This window comes from Camellia sinensis, chromosome 1 (assembly GCF_055761805.1).
Source record: "Camellia sinensis isolate YWXY chromosome 1, ASM5576180v1, whole genome shotgun sequence".
In the NCBI taxonomy this organism is placed as follows: domain Eukaryota; kingdom Viridiplantae; phylum Streptophyta; class Magnoliopsida; order Ericales; family Theaceae; genus Camellia; species Camellia sinensis.
Window position 1 is genome coordinate 146,605,159 of NC_138961.1, and position 7,839 is coordinate 146,612,997.

A 7,839-nucleotide genomic window follows, 5' to 3' on the forward strand; every position below is an offset into this window, starting at 1 on the left:
TCCCTCTATTGTTCAAACTCACCTCTAACATAATGGAATCAGTTAACTCTTTCTTGGGTAGGTGGGCTGCTGACATTGAAGGCAATGGAGTTTTTAGAAGAACTCTACGACCTTGGGAAAAAAGAGGAGCTTGTATCTTTACGGAATTGGCTCTCCTTGGTTCCAGCATTATCTGGAGATTGTCATGATTCAATAGTTTCTTCTTTTTTTATTTATTTTTATTTATTTTTTATTGGCAAAAGAAAGAAACCTTTATTGATAAATATCAAAATATTACATCAATAAAGGGACGATGAGTGCAAAGAGCGCCATAACGAAACAAAACGATCCCAACTAGATCGGCACCGAGATGCATGCACGATTACTTGCTAGCACACCATCAAAAGTTGGTAAGAAACCAACCAAATGGAAAAAGAACACAACACAAACAGTAAAGCACCACATTAAACAATAACACAACAAAAAGACCACCAAAATGAGTAGCAGAACAGCCTTCCACTGAACTACCAAAACACCCATTCACTACAACAAAAAACAATTTTGGTAACGTTTTTTAGCAACCAAACTGAAATTAGTCACCAATTGTATATAATCGGCAACAATATACTTGTTGGTCGCCAAAAAATAAACTATTGGTGACGAGTTGAGATTTTTTGTCGCCAAAAGGTTTGGCGCCAACTTAAATTTCTGCGCGGGAGCGCCAAAAATATTTTCGCGACCAAATTAATATATAGCGACGAAAAGTTTGGTCGTCGATTTGTAATTTTTGGTGACAGAAATAAAATAGTTGCGGAAGAGGTGAATGATACTTATGGCGACCGAAAGATTTTCGTCGCCAATAAATTAGAAGTCGAAACTACGTCGTTTTGCATTTTTTCCCTTTTTTTTTTTTTAAGACATGACCGACCCTTTTGGTGAATAAACAAATAAGACCTAAGCAACACCCAACATAATTTTTGTTCATCTCATTCTCTCCCTCAAGCGGCGCACAGAAAACACAGAGGTATGTCTCTCTCTCCCTCTCCATCTCCCTCTCACTCTCTCACATCGCCTCCTCCTCTTCTTTTTCTTCTTTGTCTCTCTTCCTCTCGCTTTATCGCGCCGCCGACGGCATTTCCTCAAACGGTGCCTCCTCCTCCTCCTCTTCTTCTTCTTTGTCTGCCTTTCTCACAGCGCCGATCGCAACCAACGACATTCTCTCTCTTTGATATTTTGAATTTATGGGACTGATTTTGCAACTGTCGCCCATTTTCTTTCCATTGTCACCGTCTCTCTTTTGCTCGATTGCTTCATTGTTGGACTGCTCCGTCTCCCTCGATTGCTCGCTTTATTGTTGTAAACGTGTTTGACTTCTTCGTTAATTCAATACCGTAAAATGTGTTTGATTCCTTGGTTATTGTAGGTGTGTTTACACATTATAATGTTCGATTGCTTTGTCTCCTTACCTCCATTTCAGATTGTGTTTTTTTTACAGTGTATGTATGTATGTATGTATGTATGTATGTATGTATGTATGTATGTATCTGTAAAATATAATTAAATGAAAATTAAGTTAAAAAAGTTTGAAGTTAAGAATAAATATTAAGGATTTATGGTTAATTTGTGATGTAATTGAATTAATTTATATATATATATATATATAGGGGATGGATGTTGTTTAAGTTAGAAACTATGTATATAACAATTGAATACAGAAAGAACAAAAATAAAATTAAAAGTATGATACGGAGGAAAGAGGAACAGGTCTATATAGTGTAAAATTAAAAGTATGATACAGAACAAAAAGTTGTAACTTGTATGGTTATAAACAGGTCTATAGAGTGTACTTTGAAGAACACAGAGGAAAGAAAACATTTAATGAGATTGAAGAAACTCACCATTCTTATCTGTTCTTTATGAAAGAATCCGAGGAAGAAACTAAGTCTTCTCTTCTTTACAATTACAAGAACAGTATCAATGGCTTCACAGCAGTGCTCACTCGCCATGAAGCATCAAAACTATCTGGTAAACAATAGTTACAAATCTAATAAATTAATGGGTTCTTTTTGAAACTCTTTATCTGTGAGGAATGTTTTCTCATCGTTAAGAATGGGTTTTTGACAGAATAGGAGGAAATGGTGTCTGTGTTTTGAAGTAAGCCAGGAAAGTACTCTTTGCAGACTATAAGATCATGGGAATTTGTAGGTTTAGAAGAGGGAGAGAAGTCAAACAAATTGAAGAAAGATGACTTCTGGTTCAAAGCCAGATATGGCAAAGAAGTCATTGTTGGCCTCTTGGATAGTGGTAAATGCAATCCCATATTAATTACATTTAAGCAAATCATTGATATATATATATATATATTATCAGCAAAAAAGAAGTTTTATGGATGAATAAGCATCCTATCAAAGCAAATCCATCCCAACTAGGTTAGCACTGAAATGCAAGCCCTGATTGGAATCAATGATTAAAAGTATACCAAATGGAACTTGGTTGCATATACAGAATCTTCTATGTTTTTTTTGCTATTAGAATTTTATTTTCCCTCCGTACAAATTTGAGCTCTTAAGCTTTGATAATCTTTTGAATTTCACATGTAGGGCACTCCAGTGAATATCATTGTAGGTTCTCATGTTTGGGTTGAAGATCCAGATGAAGCTTGGGTTGATGGACAAGTGTCAAATATTAACGGATAGGAAGTTGAGATCCATACCCATAATGAGAAGACGGCAAAAATATTACATCAACTGGACATTAGTTATTGCATCAAGTGATGCATTTTTGGAAACTGAAGTTCATAGTTCTGCCTCCATAACCTAGTTCCAAAAAATTTTTTGCTGATCAAATTTTAGACTTTAATTTTATCAATTTTTTTTTTAAGTTTGGGAATTTCTGTTTTGATTGGAAATTTGAGAAAACAAGTCTAAACTAACTGGTGGTCCTGCAGCTTTGCTTGAATTCAATGCTCCTCCATAACATATGTAATCAAATCATGTATGTTGCTTTATTTTTGTTACCAGTGGAAAATGTTTCTTCATATTAGAAGGTGTAATTCAGGTGCGAAGAGGATTTTTATGTCCTAATCTGATATTATCATTAGTTTATATCATTAGTTATTTAATGTTCATGTTGGTGAGAGAAAGCAATGAATTAATGCAGCTATGGGCGGCTCTGTCATAATATTATCTCCTAATCTGACATTATCACAGACTTATTCTGGAATTATTCTTATCGCCATTAATCCATTCCAAAGACTTCCTCATATGTATGATGATCACATGAGGGATGATTTAACTCTAGCAACAAGTTCTAGAAGTAAGATGCATGATCTAACTCTAGTTTCATGCTTTATTATTGTTTAACTCGTCAATTGGGCTAGTGCTGGTAAGGATCATGTAAAGTCCTTGAGGCTACCGTTTGAAGTGCGAATTCTGCAACAGGGGCTATATATCCAAGACAGATACATAGAATTGATGCCATGTTATGGCCATCTTCAAAATAGGTGTGATGGTACTCTGAATGTGGACACCAAATGCAACACAAAATATTATCAATGTCCTTTGTATTGACATCATGCTTCCGTTGGAGGTGCACTTGTGATTATCATGGCTTACATACATTTCTTACTTCAAAATTAACGTCAAATTAATAGAATTTAGAGTTGTATTATTCATTTTGTTTTTGTCCACATTTCAATTAGCATTTTTGATAGATGGACTTACATTAGTAAAAGGAGAAAACATATGTACAAGGAGCCATATTGCCATAATGCCATCCGTGTGAGCTAGAGGGTCAATCAACATCATAGCCTAAGCCTATAGCAAAATAATGAGATCCAAGCTCTACAAGAGATAAATAAATGAACACTTCTAAAATAAGTATTATTTCAGGAACTGATCTGGTCTTCACATTGCCCTCGCTTAGATTATATGAGGAATTTGTCACATTTCAGTCTGGACTGTTATGTGGCTTTGAGAGGCCCTTTTCAAGAAAATATGACATTGGAAATTCTGTACCCCACAAAGCCAACGACTAATGAACTTTCATGATGCATTTCCTTTACTTTTTGCAATCCTCTATCTGCTATTCTTCTTAATAGAAATTTCCTCATAGTATGAAAGGGGTAATACATAAGGAGAGAATTGGCAAATTCAGAATCTTGCTTATTAGGTGGAGGATGTTGGATGGAATTAGTTTGTTTCCTCAACATCAGACATGCATTGCGTGGAATCTTTTAATGTACTCGGATTTCTTTCTGGAAATAATTCTGAAAGCAGATGATGCAGGATGCAAACCTGCCAACTTGAGATTTTGTGTTTCTAAAATCGTCTTTAACTTCTTAATATTCATATGCATGATGTGATTTGCAGAAAATTTATGGTTTCTTTATGGATATCTTTTGTGGATTTGTAATTGATATACTCGTCTATCAAATGCAGTCAAATCCAGTTCTTGAAGCATTTGGCAATGCAAAAACTGTTTGAAATAACAATTCTAGGTGAAATCTCTTAGTCATTATATGAACCTACACTCTTTCACATACATAGAAAAATGGTGCATTTTTCAAAATGTTGTTCTTAATGATGCTAACTTGATTTTAATTATTGGTACAGCCGCTTTGGTAAATTTGTTGAGCTTCAATTTGATAAGCATGGAAAAATTTCAGGAGCAACCATTAGAACTTACCTTCTTGAGAGATCTCGTGTTTGCCAAATTTCAAACACAGAACACAACTATCATTGCTTTTACCTTCTTTGTGCAATACCACTAGAGGTAGGTTTTTTGCCTGATGTTCTTTCATATTTCAGATTCCTTGATGAAGGTCTCTTAAATTTATAGTCAATACATCATTTTAATAGTTTCCAAATCTTATCAGGAGGATCTCATCAGGAACTTAAGAAATTTAAGTTAGGAAGTCCTAAAATGTTTCGCTATTTGAATCAAATCAAATTGCTATGAACTTATTGGTGTAAGTGATGCTCATGATTATCTCGCCACTAGGAGAGCCATGGATATTGTTGGAGTCAGTCAGCAAGAACATGTATTGCCTTGAATCCAAAAATATTTCTGCTGCATCCATTTTAGCTCAATAGAATAAAATTGGGAATAACTTCTTTGTTTATCTCAGGATGCAATTTTCAAAGTTGTGGCTGCAATTCTTCATCTAGGTAACATTGAATTTGCCAAAGGAATAGAAATTGATCCATCTATTCTGAAAGATGACAAATCAAAATTTCATCTTCAAATGATAGCAGAACTTCTAACATGAGACTAGATCATTGACATTTTCATGGTTTGATACCTTCCTTTTGGTGGTTGATCCTGTACAAGTTAATTTAATTCTTGTTTCAAGTGTGATGCTGTTGCACTTGAAGATGCACTACTAAAGCAGGTAATGATCACCCTAGAAGAAGTTATTAAAATAGCTGAAGTACTTTTAACTTCTGTTTTCTGAACCGGTTGGCACCCTAAAATGGTTAAACAGCATCGAATGTCAACGAAACTTGACACACACGACTGACTAGGCACAAATGACGTGTAGGAAATGGCAGGACTCAAAATTGATTCCCAATTTTGAATCTAAAGCCTAATTTCTATTTGTGAAAACTTGTCCTTTAGAAAAAAAAATTTCCAAATCAGTTGACATTCTAAATTGTTCAAATGGCATTGGATGTCAACAAAACTTAACACATACGACTAACTAGGCATAAATGGCTTGTAGGAAAAGACGGGACTCAAAATTGATATGCATAGTTAAACAAGTATGTTGACTGAAGTTATGTATATTGATTGATCCATCAATGTCTAATTGTGTTCTTGCTGGGAAATTAGGATCCAGTGAGTGTTTATACTTTTATGCATAGTTGAACAAGTAAGCTGACTGACGGAACTTGTTTTTATTGATCTATCATTGCCTAGTTATGTTCTTGACTTCTTGTTGGGGGATTAGGATACTTTTCAATATGCTTTCATGTAGATTATGTGGTGATATCGTGGCGTTGTGTATACAAAGCATTTTGGCATTTGCACTCTAATAATGCCATTATCTATAAATTACTTTGTTGATTGAGTTCTCTTTGTATGGCCTTGGACTGTCAAAATTTTCCCTGTTCGGGGGCCGAAAGTGCGAAATGACCACTGAAACCACCGAAACTTGGCACGGATAGCTTATTCAAGCCTAAATAGACTTGTAGGAACAAACAGGACCTCGATTGGATCTCCAGTTAGAAAATCAGAAGGAAAATTGTAAAACACAAGACTTAAAAGGCCTGTTCGGGGGCCGAAATTGCGAAATGACCACCAAAACCACCGAAACTTGGCACAGACAGCTTGTTCAAGCCTAAATAAACTTGTCGGAACAAACGGGACCTCGATTGGATTTCCGTTAAAAAATTAGAAGGAAAAATGTAAAACACAAGACTTAAAAGGCTCGTTCGGGGACCGAAATTTTGAAATGACCACCGAAACCACCGAACTTGGCACGGACAGCCTTTTCAAGCCTAAATAGACTTGTAGGAACAAACGAGACCTCTATTGGATCTCCGGTTAGAAAATTAGAAGGAAAATTGTAAAACACAAGACTTAAAAGGCCTGTTCAGGGGCCGAAATTGTGAAATGACCACCGAAACCACCAAAACTTGGCATGACCAGCTTATTCAAACCTAAATAGACTTGTAGGAACAAACGAGATGTCGATTGGATTTCCGGTTAGAAAATTACAAGAAAAAATGTAAAACACAAGACTTAAAAAGCCCGTTCGGGGGCCGAAATTGCAAAATGACCACTGAAACCACCGAAACTTGGCACGGGCAACTTGTTCAAGCCTAAATAAACTTGTATGAGCAAACTTGTATGAGCAAACAGCACCCGATTGGACTTCCCGTTACAAAATTAAAATCAAAATTGTGAAATTCATATCGAGATATTTTTTTCTTTTGTCAATCTAATATTATTTTTTCTTTTTTCATGTGACAGATTGGCAATGGTGGAAAAAAGTTCGCGCTGCATCAGAAGATTTGATTTTTGTGTTTTTTGAAATATTTTGACATAAGATTTTGGTAAATGATTGATGGATTAAATGTTTAGCATCAAAATATTTGGTTTTGTATTTTTGAAAATATTTTGACATAGGATTTGGTAATGTATTTATGGGTTTGATGTTAGTAGTTTGTAAGTACTTTGGTATGTATGTTTTAGATTGTCAGAGAATTGTAATTATGTTTATAAGGATTTTTCATAGCTATTAATTTTGAATTAGTATGAATGTCTTGCACAGGTGTATTATTATTTACATTACATTTGTATATATATTGTGCACAGGAAAACAGGTGTTTTGGATTATTTTCAATAGAAAAATTATTAAAATCAAAATTTGTGTATTGAATTTTTAGTGACAGGTGGTATTTTGGTCGCTGTTAATATATTTGGTGACAACATATTGTTTTTGTCGCTAAAAGTTAGTGGTTATTCCAAGAACTTTTAGCAACCAAAACTTACTCGTCGCTAAAAACATGATTTTTAGCGACCAAATTAATTTTGTCGTTAAATAGTACTTTTAGCGATGCATTTATTTGTCGCTAAAACTACATAGCTTATCCAAATTTTAACCTTTTAGCGACAAATTGTAATTTTATAGCGACAAAATATATGATTTTTGGCGAGCAATTTTGCTTGTCGCTAAATGTCTACATACGGTGACAATTTCTGATTTCATCGCCAATACTTTTAGTGACAGGCCTTTGGCGACAAATTGAATATTTGTCGCCGATTCTTTTGGCCACGAAATTTGTACTTTTGGCGACCAATTTTTGGGTCGCCAAATGTGTTTTTTGTTGTAGTGATTTGATACAATTCAGCAGG

At 34.8% G+C, this 7,839-nt stretch overlaps 1 long non-coding RNA gene across 5 annotated transcripts; it reads left to right on the forward strand.

Annotated features, from left to right (window-relative positions):
* The first annotated feature begins 1,009 nt into the window (after positions 1 to 1,009).
* Positions 1,010 to 7,211, forward strand: LOC114283610 (uncharacterized). Of its 5 annotated transcripts, XR_014339482.1 has the most exons (5): positions 1,010 to 4,477; positions 4,593 to 4,752; positions 4,856 to 5,020; positions 5,108 to 5,371; positions 6,955 to 7,211. It is a non-coding gene; the product is annotated as an uncharacterized LOC114283610 (long non-coding RNA). The 5 variants fall into 5 exon arrangements; XR_014339484.1 differs by lacking the exons at positions 4,856 to 5,020; positions 5,108 to 5,371 and having other exon boundaries at positions 1,010 to 2,283; positions 2,580 to 4,477; XR_014339486.1 differs by lacking the exons at positions 4,856 to 5,020; positions 5,108 to 5,371 and having other exon boundaries at positions 1,010 to 2,004; positions 2,104 to 4,477.
* The last annotated feature ends 628 nt before the right edge of the window (positions 7,212 to 7,839 follow it).